Here is a 14,092-nt window from a genome sequence, read left to right as displayed (position 1 = left end):
CTTGATTTAACTTTGATAAGAGATACCACTGGAGAAAATTATCCACTTCTTCTAGATTTTCCAATTTAGTGGACAGGTTTTCAAAGTAGGACCTAACAATTCTCTGAATTTCCTCAGTGTCTGTTGTGTTCCTTCTTTTGTTTCTGATTTTGTTAATTTGTATATTCTTTCTGTGTCTTTTAGTTATTTTGGATAAGCGTTTGTCTATTTTGTTAATTTTTTCAAAGAACCAACTCTTTGTTTCCTTGATTCTTTATATTATTCTCTTTGTTTCTATTTTCTTGATTTTAGCCCTCAGTTGAACTATTTCCTGCTGTCTACTCCTCTTGGGTGAGTTTGCTTCTTTTTGTTCTAGAGCTTTTAGGTATGCTGCTAAGTTGCTGGTATGAGATCTCTCCAAATTTCTAAAAATATATTTAAATGCACTTAGTGCTATGACCTTTACCACTGCTTCCATTGTGTCCCATGAGTTTGGTTAACTTGTGTACTCATTTTCATTGAATTCTAGGAAGTCGTTTCTTTCTTTACTTCTATCATGACCCATTTTTCATTCAGTAGAGAGTTGTTCAGTTCTCATGAGTTTGTAAGCATTCATTGTTTCTGTTGCTGATATACAGCTTTAATCTATCATGGCCTGATAGGATGTAGGGACTTCTTCCAATTTTCTTTTATCTGTTGAGACTTGCTTTGTTTTCCAGTGTATGGTCAATTTTGGACAGAGTTCCATGAAGAGAGAAAAAGAAGGCTTTTTTTTTTCGTTTGGGTGGAGTGTTCTATAAATATCTGTTAGGTTCATTTGGTCTATAACATCTGTTAGCACCAGTATATCTCTGTTTATTTTCTGTCTGGATGACCTGTCTATTGGTGAGAGTGAGACACTGAAGTCTTCCGCTATCAGTGTGTCAGTATGCGTGCCAGTGTGTGACTTAACCAGTAGTAGTGTTTCTTTTATAAACTTGTGCTCTTCTGTTTGGAGCATAGATGTTTTAAGAACTGAAATATCATCTCGGTGAATTTTCCTTTTGATGAGTATTTACTACCCTTCCCCATCTATTTTTCTTAATTTTTGTTTGAAGTCTATTTTGTTATATATTAAATATAATATAATCTTACTTTTTAGGTCAATTTGCTTGGAAAGACTTTTTTTTTTCTCTCACTCTTTATCCTGAGATGATATCTATTCTTGATATTGAGGTGTGGTTTTTGGATGCAGCAGAGGGAAGGATGCTGTTTTCACATCCATTCTGTTAGTCTGTCTTTTTATTGGGGAATTAAGCCCATTGATAATGAGAGATATCAGCGTCCAGTGATTGTTGATTCTTATTTTGTTGTTGTTCTTCTTGGTGGTAGTGGTGGTGGTGGTGGTGGTGCTTGTGTATGTTTGTGTGTGTGTCTGTGTTTGTGTCTTTGTGCGTATGTGCACCCATCTTTTGGTTTTTCAGGTGTGAGACTATTTGTTTTCTGTACTTTCATAGGTGTAATTAATCTTGTTAGTTTGGAGTCTTCCTCCTACCCTAGGGTTGGATTTGTAGCTAGATATTATTTAAATTTGACTATATCATGGATTATCTTATTTTCTCCATCTATGGTGATTAAAAGTTTTACTGGGTGGTATAGAGTCTGTGGTCTCTTAGAGTCTATAGCAATCTGTCCAGGCCCTTTTGGCTTTTAAAGTCTTCATTGGGAAGTCAAGTGTAATTTTAAATAGATATGTCTTTATATGTTATTTGGGCTTTTTCCCGTGCAGATTTTATTTTTGTTATTGGTATGTATGTTTATTAGTTTGGTTATTATGAAGTGAGAGGAGTTTGTTTTCTGGTCCAATCTATTTGGTCTTCTGTATGCTTCTTACACTTTGATAGCACCTTCTTCTTTAGATTAGGAAGATATGATTTTGTTAAAAATATTTTCGGGGTTTGAACTTTGAGCTGGGTTTCTTCTCCTTTCTCCAGTCCTAAGTTTGGTTGTTTGATAGTGTCCTGGATTTTCTGAATGTTTTGTGTAAGAATTTTTTTAGACTTAATGTTTTCTTTGCCTAATATATCCATTTTTTGTATCATATCTTTAATGTCTAAGATTCTCTCTTCCATCTCTTATATTCTATTGAAGAAGCTTGCCTCTGCAGTTCCAGTTCTAATTCCTAAATTTTTCATTTCTGGAATTCTCTCTGTGTTTTCTTCATCACTTATATTTCCATTATCATGTCTAGAAGAGTTTTATTTGTTTCCCCTTACCTGTTTGTACTTTTTGACCCTCTTTGAGGGGTTTATTCATTTCCTTCAGTTGTTTGTGCTTTCTTGAATTTTTTAAAAGCGGTTTATTTATCTCCTCTTTACAGACCTCTATCATCTTAGACAGTTTAAAGTCCTTTTCTTGTGCTTCAGTTATGTTGGAATATTCAGAATCTTCTACAGTAGGATAGCTGAGTTCTAGTGGAGACATATTGCCCTGACTGTTATTGATTGTGTTTTCATGCTGGCTTTGAGGCATCTGAGTTTGGGATACTAGGTGCTGATTTCTCAGTTTGTCTTTGTTGGATGGCTGTTTTGTTCCCTGATCTCCGCTTCCTCTGGATTTCCAGAGAGTGTGAGAGCCGTGTGTTACCTGTTTTACTGACCTGCTTAGCTGGTGTACTCACAGGGAGTGACTGCTGCTGCTAGAGACTGGGATACAGCAAAGGATGGGTGCTGAGGAGTTGGGAGGGGATGCTCTGTGGAATCCACGGGAGATGGTCTGTGGTCGAGTGGGAGATTCTGCTGAAGGTGGGGGCTAGAATATAGTGATGAGTTGGGGGTTGGGGAAGCATGGTCTGTGGAAGCCTAAGGAGATGTGGGCGGGGGTGGGGAGGGAGGCTGCAGCTGGGGATGTGTTGCAGCACTTGAGGAAAACATTTCGTAAATAACCTTTCTCTGAGAAGATCAATTTTGAGCTGCAAACAATTAAAAAGTAGTATGATATCATTCTGATTATTTAGGGCCTCTCTGGATATCTCACTACATTCATATAATAAATATTTTAGACATAAGAATATAGCACACACCTTTATACCCAGCATACAGGAGACAGAAGCAGGTAGATCTCTGTGAGTTCCAGGCCAGCCAGAGCCTCATAATAAGACATTATTTCAAATAAATAAATAAATAAACCAAAAATAAAAGATAAAACATGGACACCATATTTAGGAGTACTTTAAGACACTGTGAGCATTCAGTCTGCAATTCAAAGTAGATGAAATGCAAGAGGTGAAGAAAGAAAAGCCTGCTGACCTTAGGAAGGAGACACTCGCTGTACAGTATCCAGGGGAAGAGAGAGCCCCAAGAGCTGCTGAAGTTTGCTGTGCACCACTTCCATCCGGGCCCCGCCCCAGGAAGTGCTCTGGAGCAGAACTACTGCGTCCTACAGATCTGATGGGCCCTCTTCCAGGGAGAGCCAGCCCCTCCGTGCGCCCCATTGCTGAGTTACTCTTCTGAACCAGTCCCTGGCGATGGGAAGGTTTGCCTGCTCTGTGTGGTTCAGTGCTTTCATCGGAGCCTCAACGATTTGGTTTGCTGGTTCATCATGAGCTGGTTCAGTTCCTAGGGATTATGCCCTGGCAACTTCATTTGTGAATTTAGTTTTAGTTCAGAGACGAATTTAGCTTTAGTTCAGAGATGATTTGAATAAAAACTGATGGCTTAGGTCATGAGTGCCATGAAGGCATGAAAAAGAGTCACACACATGGAACCCACATGGTGATAATGCATCACTAGGAAGACATTACTACTTTTTTTTTTGTCAAAGTTTACTTAAAATTGCATTTTTTTGTGCTAATCAACTTCTATCCACAAAAATTTCCCAAGACACTGTCTAGATCACTTTTGTGATTTAATTTTATATGTATTTTATTAGTTATTTTATGTGTATGTGTGTGGGCCTGAGTGAATGTATGTGAACCTCATGAGCACGGGATTTACAGAAACCAGTGACTTTGGATTCCATGAACCTGGAGCTCCAGGTAGCTGTGAGCTGCTTCATGTGGGTGTTGAAAACTGAACCTGGGTCCTTTGTCAAAGTATCAAACTCTCTTAAGCACTGAGGCATCTCTCCAGCCCGTTTTTGTTCACATTTTCAAGTACTGAGGATAAGTTTGAACTCTGGGCAAAGATGGTTAAAGCTCATTCAAACTCTTTCTGAAATCTCAGTGAGTCAGCCTGGCTCCTGCTCTGTCAAGATGGCCCTAATTCTTGAGATCGCTGTGTAACCTTGCACTTCTGGAGGTCTGGGTGATACTGAAGAACACAGTGGTATTTGAGGTTTGGTAAAACATCACAGACTGTTTCTCAAACATGTCACCAAATGCATGGTGTAATCCGTGGATGGACTCAAATATTTTTTGCATATTTGCAGATGTTGGAGCTATGGAAGGTGGGCCTACTCAGCTGAAGAGGTTTGCTGGGGTGGGCTGTGGAAGGGTATGACCTGGCCTTGCTTCTTGTTATTGCTCTGTGTGTTTCCTCGACACCATAGTAGGAGCATTTTGATCCTTTATGTTCTCCATGTCATGATGGTTGGTCTCATCTGAAATCCAAAGTAATGGGATGAAATGACCAGGGAAATCTGAAGCTGAGGCTGAAATGCATCTTTCCTGCCTCTAAATCTTTTCTCTCAGGTGTTTTCTCCAGTGATGAAAAGTCTAACCAGTGATCAGTGACTGGTTCTGGTTATGTGATTTGATTACCACACTGCTGCTCAGAGGGCCACACTGGATAGTGCCAGGTGCCAAAGGGATATCTAAAAGGGTTGTGGGAAAAAAAAAGGAGTTTTGAGAGCTTGGATCTAGAACAAGCCACAGAGGTGTCAGGCCAACATTTCCGAGGTGTGGCCTGACTGCCTTATTTTTGTAGAAGGAGCCATGGCCCTTAGGATGGTGGTTTTAGGACACAGTAGACAACGTCATTATTCTGGACTCTGTCACAGTGTGGATCACTCCTCTGTCTCCCTGCAGGCCAGGGACTGTGCTGTGTTGTATGGCATTTCTGTTTAGAGTGTTTCCATTTAATCACTGTTATGGGAAGCCCTGGGCTGCTTTTTTTTTTTTGTCTCTGATGATGAGCTCAGCTCCTTCCAGACACAAACACTTGATGTGTATGACTTAACTGGAACTGCTTTTGAGGGCTGCTGTATACATGGATACAAGGGCACAATCTGAGAAGCAACTGTATTTACAGGGAAACCATAAACAACAGAACAGGTCATCAAATACCACTCTCTGCAGCTTTCTTCCCTTCCCAGCTTTCTTGTCTTTGGTACTCAACCCATGATCTCTTCGTGAGTAGTTCATTTAATCCTGGAAGCTGTTGGATGGCTTGGAGTTGAGAGCGAATGGATACGACTGAGGCTGGAGTGTCAGCATCACTTTGTCTCTAACAGGAAAAGCTGAGGGTCAGGACACATCCGCCACGGGGACGAGGGATGATGTCATTTCGAGGCATTCATCTGGCTTCCCTTTGAAAGTGGGTCAGTATCTCATCACACATTTTGAGGGGAGAAACCACTCCATGTTTCTTCTGTTTCGAAAGACCATCTTGATGTGCCAGCTGAGGATAGAGGAACGAGGCTTCCTAGTGCCTTCCAACTCTGTGGTAGAGACACATGGTGAGGCTGACTAAACTGGACAATGTATGCTGAAAGTGGAACCAAGAGCCGCATGCCCCTCTCTGACTGGGGTTGCTGGAATGTTCTGTTCCGACTCTGCTCTAGGTATCTGTGGTGTTCTAGGAGTTTGATCAAAATGTGTGCTCATTATCACTGAGTGATGGATTGATAAAAAACACTCAAATACAAGGTTCTCCTGAGTAAATTGGGAGCATGGGGATTGTGGGAGAGGATAGAAGGGGAGGGGGAAGGAAGGGAGGTGAGTGGAGAAAAATAAAGCAATAAAAACAATAAAAAGTCACATACCAACAAAAAGATGGTCAAATAGCTGGTGGCAATAGGATTTAGTTGGCCTTTAACTTGGTTTTTCTCCAATCTGGTTTAGGTTTTTGTGCCTTTGTTTCTAGCTCCAAGAAATTGCACTAAAAAGAAAGACTGAGAAAATAAAAACAAAATATGTGGGGTGGAGAATTCTATCCACCCCAATCCTGTAAAGATTTTTTTTAAAAGAAATCAAGACTAAAATACATTATGCCAGAGACTGCATTAAATGTCTAAAACCATCACACAGGTACAGATGTACGAGTCTCTTCTTGAATGCATGTTCAATAGAGAACAAAGACGTCCCCATCCCACCCTGAGGGGTGACCTGCGACCACTAAGAGGAAAGGGGGAGAGAGAGAGTGACAGGATGAGGGGAGGAAAAGGAAGAGAGGGAGGAAAGAAAAGAGAGAGATAGGAGAGAGAGAAGGAGCAAGGCGAGGAAGGAGAAAGAGACATGGGGGAAAGAAAGGATGAAGGAGAAAAGAGGGGAGATGTGGAGAAAGGGAGAGAGAAAGAGGAAAGAAGAGAGGGTCGAGAGACCAAGAGAAAGAAGAAGATGAGGAGAGAGGGAAGGGAGAGATGTAGGGAGAGAGGAGGGAAAGGAAGGTGGGGGAGGGGTCAGAGAGGGGGAAGATGGCAGAGATTTACCATAATTTAGACCAGACTTCCCAGTTGGGTTCTCTTTCTTCTCCAAGTCTCAATTGTCGGTTTGTAATTGCAAACCAACTTTTAAAAAGTAGGCAGGTGCAGTTGCAAATACAATTTGATGCGTAATTGCCATTATTATGCTTGGCATTTGCAAATGTAATTGTAATTACAGAATTAGCTGCTGTATTGTATCAGAAAGAAAAGGACGTGTTTTAATTTAACATTTTAATAGGAAGCTTATGCATATTTACTAACTTCATTATAAAACTATCATCAAGCAATTTTTGACTATCTATGCCATGAAACACAATGAACGTTTTTTGATGGACGATGCTGTTGTTTGAATAGAAGTGAGTTTTAGTCACAGTATGCATTCTTCATTCAGTCCTCAGGTGCCCTCTAGTGGACATCAGCGGTAAGTGACTAGCAAGCAGGGGAAAGGGAAGTAAGTGGGTTTGTTCTGACTTAACAGAGAGAAATAAAGTGCTAAAAATGCAGTAGGATGTTTTCTTTTTTTTTCCAGCTTAATGCAATGACCACATAATATGTCGTGTGTGTGTGTGTGTGTGTGTGTGTGTGTGTGTGTGTGTGTGTGTGTGTGCTGGTTTTGTTTTTGTTTTCTGAGATAGGGTCTCACTGTGTGTAGCCCTGGCTGGCCTAGAACTCTCTCTGTAAATCATGTTGGCCTCAGACTCAGAGATCCACCTGCTTCTGCTTCTTGAGTGCTGCTGGGATTAAAGGCATGTGCCACCACATCTGGCAAAATGTCACATATGACTAAAGGTAAGAGTCAGATGACAAACATGAGGACTGTATAAATGTAAACATGTATTTGTTATATCAGATGTCCCAGGGCATCACTCAAGATATGAAAAGCGTTGTCTGCTCTTGCAGGAGACCAGAGTCAGATTCCACACCCACACTAGGTAGTTCACACCTGCCTGTAGTTCCTCCTTTAGAAGATCTGGCACCCTCTGCCAGCCTCAGAGGACTCTGCACTCATGTGCAGACCTCTCCAACTCCCCATAATTAAAAATTAAATAAACATTTTAAAAGGACATATAAAAGAAAACAGAAGCATGGGAAACAGAAGGAAAAAACTACAGCTAGGTTTGTATTTGACTTTGTCTGTTATTTTTTTCCACAATGGCAAACTAAAGTCACAATAAGAAGTCTTCGCGCTGTGTGGGTGAAGACGGTCCTCAGCCTCTTAGCCCCCTGCTCTAACCAGCTGATCAGGCCAGCAGGTCCTGCTGGAGCAAAGCCAGGCTGCTTACACGAGGCCTTGTCCACACTGAGCACTCAGTCACTGTTCCTGCCACAGCTACTAAACAGTCCAACGAGCCTTGGCTGCTTGAGCCTCTGAAAACAGATCCTGGAGCAACCGCGAGTTCTGCGTGTAGAAGTTGAGCCTTCCTATCTGCGTTCAAAGAAAATTCTCCCAAGGCACTTCCAGACAGATCTCACCCCGAAGAGAGGCCCTTGCTTTCTCCAACTACACAGAGGATCACATCTCCCTACAACATCACAATATACATGGTTCGGAAAGATTTTATTCTACTAGAAATTGGTGTGTGAGACTGAAATTCATAGAGAGTCAGTCTGTGTGTCAATGGTCTCAAATCTCAATTTAAATTCAGTCTAGTTCTCACTCTGGAAATAGAAAAGCTACTTTTGAAGTATTTAGAACAATGTAGTTGCAGTAAGGTTTTCCACAAGATGTCACTATGGTATCAAAGAAATATAATCACAGGTCCATTTATCTGTCTGTGACCTTATTTTTAAAAATTGATCCAAAGATATTTTGTACACAGGGATATGAGCTTTGAATTAAGGATATATTTGGATTGATTCAATTTATAGATACCCAATAGCCCCTATACCTGTATGCAAGCAAGAATATTTGTTTAGCTATATGAAAAAATTCTTAATTAGATGCATCCAAAATGCAAAACTGGTTATCTAAAAATACACAGAAGACTGTAGTTGAGACTATTTATTAGACACATCTTCTGAGGGTACATGTCATCTTTCTGGGTACTAGGACACTCAGATTGAGTCTATAAGTAGACTTAGGGGTCGCAGACTGTCCCTAACAAACCAGGTTTGGCCACCTATCCTCAGCACATGACGACACTAGGAAGAGGGACATTCAGTGACTTCTGTGAAGGGTCTGATGCCCACCAAAGTCTCAGCTCCAAGTCATGTCTAGGGCCACCTGATAAACTGAAAAATTTTTCTCCATGGACACAACTTTCTCCAGAATTTATTCCAGGATCAGACTCCTGCTCCCAGCATGAACTTCCTAGGGAAGGTCTACACACAACATCTCGTTAGAAGCCTTCCATTCCCACCAGACAGGCCAGTCACAATGACATAGGCTTTTAACATATACGGTGATGATTAAGGGCAAATCCTTGGCAATGTCTGGTGATGAACTACAGGGGACTCATTTGTTTGCTGTTTCTAAGTGAGCCCCAGGTTAAGAAAAAAGAGGTCAGTGAGATCAGACTTGAAAATCCACCTCAGCCACTGGGGTAACAACTGTCAGCTTAGTTAAGCGGTGTGAGAGTCAGCTTTTCGGTTTGTCACTGGGGATGGTTTCTGCTGCAGTAAACTATTATCGCAGATGTAAAGCACTTAGAAAGAGGAGATTGGGGCTGGAGTGATGATCAGTGTTAGGAGCACCTGCTGCTCTTCTAGAGTACCCGGGTTTGATTCCCAGTGAAAAGTTTCTGCACCCCTGTAAGCCTGTCCACCAATGCAATAATCCAAATTAGACCAAATCAGACCAAATTAGAAAAAGCCCAGGTTTAATAGATACCATGCTCCTGGATGACTGTCCAACCCTCCAGACAGGAGACAGGATAGGAAGACTGGAAAACCACGTTTGTTGGTGTGGGAGAATTATCTGTATTCTGTCAATCATGTATTTTAATAAAACGCTGATTGGCAAGGCAAGAAGTATAGGTGGGTCAACTAGATAGGAAGTAGAGGTGGGACGATGAGAACAGGAATATTCGGGGAAGCAGGAAGCTCCCTCTGCCATTCCTGCCCAGACCACCGAAGAGGCGGCATGTAACCTCCCCAGGTACTGAGCCAGTGTGGCTAACGTAGATAAGGATAATGAGGTAACAAAAGTTATAAGAGCTAATAAGTAGCCTGACCTAATGGGCCAATCAATTTTATAATCTTATGGAATCCTGTGTGTGATTTTCTTTGTGGCTTGCTGACTGTGGGGTCCTGGGTGAGACAGTTACCCCAACAAGCCGGCCCTCATGTTACAATTTGTTTTCTGGGGGGCAATTTAAAAACCTTGTGGAATATCCCAGCCAGAGGAATACAAATGGGGGTCCCTGATAAACCTAGAGGAGGAAGAGGAAAGAAAGGTATAAGAGACATGAGAAAACTATAGCAAGACAGGATTTCTGATCAAACTGCTGATTTTATTATTCCTCAGAAGCTGTTGTATAGAAAATGGGCAAGAGGGAGGGGAGGGTGTCAGGTCTGCCGGAATTCAGGTCCAGAGACATCCCTAGTGATAAGGAAATACTGAGGGTCTGTGATTGTTGACTAACAAAGGAAATGCTAATTGTTTCTAAAACCTGGGGCCTGCATGTCTCACTAGGACAATTTCCTAGGTCTGGAACTTGCCCTGCAAAGGTGAATATTTTTCTTGTGAACTTAAGATGACTGTAAACAAAATACAGATCTCAAAATCCAGGTCTTTGCTTCCGGCACGAGTGGTCTTGAGAATCTCTGGGGAGGGGTCATAGTTTGTCAGGCTTTCTCAGGAGTGAAGTCTGGGCTGAAACTAAGATGGGGGGCTTGGAATGGAACTTTTACCCGAGCATTCCAGACTCTTCAGATATATGGATGCTTGGGTAGAAGCTTCACCTCAGCCCCTGGCATCCATATATCCAGAGTTTGGAACATTTGGAAGTTCCATCCCACGTCCCCTCCCCTGGAAGTTGCCTCAGTCTAGACTCCACCTCTGAGAAAGCCTGTCAAATGATGATCCCTTGCCAGAAACGCTCAAGATCACTCCCACGGGATATTTAAACTGCTCCCCAGAGAACAAACACGTGGTTTTCCAGTCTTGCTTCCTTCCCTGTCTCCTCTCCTTGGGGCTGGAAGTCCACCTGGGAGAGTTGGTATTCATTGAACCTGGGGTTATTCTAATTTGGTTTGATTTGGTCTGATTTGGATTATTGCATCACTGGAGAAATTTATTGGGGTGCAGAAACTTTTCATCTGGAGGTTCCACCAAGGAGCTATTTTTTTCACTGGCTGAAGGTCACATGGTGGGAAAACACCTCCCTTGTATCTGCTCCCCGCTAGTCTAAGATCGGCTTCATCTGGGTAAGTTCTTAGTTCCAAGTCATTGACTTAGAGGCTTAATGTGGTTTTCAGGCTGTCCTGTGGAAGATGCAGCTGCAGCAGACACCTGACCTGGACAAAGACCTGCCTTATCTTGTGAGATTCCTTTATCAGGAGATGTCCTGTTCAAGGTATTTCTCACACCCCTCTGTTTTTTTGACCCAAAGTCTGCCACAGTGTACACATTGCATTAGGCTATGGGTCCCAGCATAGACTTGCAAAACGGGTACCTATAATTTGAAGCCTGAACGACCAAACGCCCTTGGTCTGCCTTTTACAAAATCTTTTACATTGGGGCTATCTAACACCACACATCCTTGACACCTAAAATGTTTTGCCGGCCCAGAAACAAGTAAACAAACCGCACATAAACCCACGGTTTCCGGATGCTGTGCTCCCGTTCCTTTTCCCCACCCCCCTCCCCGCTTATCTTGCTGTTTGCTGTTTGTCTGCATTCTTGACTTCATCTAGTCATGCTGGGATTCTTCCTACAAGGATCTGTTCTTTCTGTCCTACTACTTTGAGCTGCATAGGTGTTCTGTCCTTACCCTCCATAAGATCACCTACATGCCCACCTGGCTTCTACAGCCTATTCCAAAATTTTTAAGTTGGTCAGCTGATGCAGTTTCCAAAAAAGATTTTGTTTGTCTGTCTGTTACTATATACATGTAAATAATGTGGTCACAGTGTGCTTGCTTTATGTCTGTCTGTCTGTCTGTCTCTCTCTCTCTCTCTGTGTGTGTGTGTGTTTTAAAATCTATAATACTTGTAACTCCAGATTACAACAGCTCTGGAAAAATACAAACATGTGGATAACCACCATTTTTCATTGAAATCAAAGTGAAAACCTAAACGCCATCTTTGGTAAGAGCACCCTTGTATGCTGGCCCTACCAAGGAGACATTCTGCCTCCAATATACTTTGGCTTACTAAAATATTCCTTTTAATCTTCTTGCCTTTACTGACATTGGTAAGCTGTAACTGATTGGGTAAACTATATGTCCATATTTAACTTATATGTCTAATTTAGATATACCTAACAGGTAATGGTACCCCGACTCTCAAATGCCTTTACAGATCTAAGAGTATGGCATTTAACAAAAGAGTTTCTTATGAGAGAGACCTGTCAGCTCCTGCAGCATCCTATAGCTCCTCCAAGAAGATACATGGTTGCAGAAGACCTTCTTCCTGGAGACTTGCCTTTGAGTTTGGTAAAGCCACCCACTTGCCAAAAAGCTGTTTTCCACCTCATCAGCTTCCTGGATACTACATAGAAGAATCAATCATCTCATTTTGCCAAGAAAGGTAGACTGAATCCTACCTCTACAGAAAAATCTTCATGCCTCCTGGACTCAGCAGCTAAAGGCAAGTACTTGCTTCCAAAACTGGTATAAAAAAAAAACTGTCTCACTTCTGTTCATTTATTTACTGCTCTCAGATCTGTCTGATGGCATTTGATGACTTAAGATGCTAGTAGCTCATTACTTCATTTGTTTTCTGCTAAAAGTGCAGACAGGTGTGCCTCTTACATAGGCTTCATAGTCCAAAATTAACAGGTTTCAGATGTATCTTCAGAGATTCAGAGTTTCCAGTTTCTTTTAATTGTCTTCTAAAATAGTCATGCCTTTTAATCTAAAGCCATAGCCTTTTGCTATGACACCAAGATATAAATCAGTTCCAGTTGTCTTATAGATACCCGCAGGTTCCTGAAAAATGTTCTGCTGTATCAACAAATCTGGTCTGGTGAAAACTAATAATCTCCAGAGCCTATTTTAACCCCACCCATTTTCAAGCGTATTTTACAGGTCACTCCTGCTGTCTGGGCCAAGATAAACCTACAGAGGGCCTTCCATATAACAGTAGCACCTGCACCAGCTCCTGGAACTTCACCATTGGTACCACCTCTCCTAGCTCAAATGGGCACCTACCCAGCAACTAAAATATGGTTTTAAAAGGCATATCTGCTCTCATGTCTCACTTATTCACCCTTGCCTCTGCTGTACAACCAGGGCACTTTTCTGTCCCATTCTTTCTGGCATTAAATCACCATTCATAGGGCTGATAATAACCATCTACTTTTTCTCCTATCCACCTGCCTTTTTATCTCCCTCAAGGAACAGATGCCTGAGGTCTCCAGGATGGCAGCTAACCATATTGCTCTCTAGCCACACCTCTTGCTTAGCGTGAGCCCATTAATTCCCAACTCTCCTCTCTCCAGGTCATCCTATGCCTACAGGAAGTAGCCAGAGTTGAGCCAGCACTCCTTTACTCCAAGAGTCTGGGATGTTTGGGTGGAAGCATTACTTCAGTCCCTGGCATCCATATATCCAGAATCTGGAATGTTTAGAAGTTCCATCCCATGTCCCCTCCCCTGGGAGTTGCCTCAGTCCAGACTCCACCTCTGAGAAAGTCCCTGTCAAATGATGATCCCTTTCCAGGGATTTAAATACCACAGGGTATTTAAACTGCCCCCAGTCTCCTCTCTTGAGGGCTGGAAGGTCACCTGGGAGCTTTGGTATCCACTAAGCCTGGGCCTTTTCTAATATGTTTTGATTTGGTCTGACTTGGATTATTGCATTGGTGGACAGGTTTATCTGGGTACAGAAACTTTTCAATGGATGCTAGAGGCTGGAGTGAAGCTTCCATCCACACATTCCAGACTCTTTGGCTATATAGATGCCAGGGGCTGGGCAAAGATTCCACCTAAACACCCAGCACGCACAGGGCTGCTCACAACTGTCTGTAATTCTAGTTCCAAGAAATTGATGCCCTCCTCAGCAGGCATTGCATGCATGTAACATACAGACATACAGGCTGGCATTGCATTGAGCGTAGCCTTAGCATGTTGAAGGCTTGAGTTGGCTTCACAGATATGGAATTTGATGGAGGAGGGTTAACAGTCTATGTGTTACTTTCATTGGTTAATAAAGAAACTGCCTTGGCCTTTTTGATAGGCCAGCCCTTAGGTGGGTGGAGTAGACAGAACAGAATTGTGGGAGAAAGAAAACAGAGGCAGGCAGTCGCAATGACTCTCCTCTCTGAGACAGCTGCAGGTTAAAATCCTCCTGGTAAGCCACCACTTCGTGGTGCTACACAGATTACTAAA

This window comes from Myodes glareolus, chromosome 4, assembly GCF_982192425.1.
Source record: "Myodes glareolus chromosome 4, mMyoGla1.1, whole genome shotgun sequence".
NCBI lineage: Eukaryota > Metazoa > Chordata > Mammalia > Rodentia > Cricetidae > Myodes > Myodes glareolus.
This window is presented reverse-complemented; position numbering follows the sequence as displayed.